Source organism: Passer montanus, unplaced genomic scaffold (genome assembly GCF_014805655.1).
Source record: "Passer montanus isolate IOZ18808 unplaced genomic scaffold, ASM1480565v1 scaffold160, whole genome shotgun sequence".
Classification (NCBI taxonomy): domain Eukaryota; kingdom Metazoa; phylum Chordata; class Aves; order Passeriformes; family Passeridae; genus Passer; species Passer montanus.
In genome coordinates this window covers 481,776-482,264 of record NW_024363161.1, presented here as the reverse complement: position 1 = coordinate 482,264, position 489 = coordinate 481,776, and positions in this window count along the sequence as shown.

Below are 489 nucleotides of genomic sequence, written 5' to 3'. Positions count from 1 at the left end.
GGTGTCAGGAGCATTTTGGGGTGAGGAGAGCCAGGGGCAGGCTCCGGGATGGGACAGCCAGGGACAGACTCTGGGAGGGGACAGCCAGGGGCAGGCTCTGGGAGTGTTCCTGGGTGAGGGCAGAGCCAGGGGCAGGCTCCAGGAGGTTCCTGGGGTAAGAGGAGCCAGGGGCAGGCTCCGGGAGCATTCCTGGGTGAGGGGAGCCAGGGCCAGGCTCCAGGAGCATTCCCGGCAGGAAGGGAGCCAGGAAGGGAGCTGGGGCAGGCTCCAGGAGCTGATTCACTGTGCTGAGCAATGCCTGCCCCAGCCACTGAAGCATCACAGACATCCAGACTTGGCAGACGCTTCCTCAGCCTCAGGAGAGGCTCCTCGGGAGCAGCTGAAGTTCAAAACCCTTCAAATTGCAGATTTCAAACATGCAGTCCCAGCCCAAAAAATACCCCAAATCCCCCCCCCCCCCCCCCCCCACCCCACCCCAGCTCTCTTTTT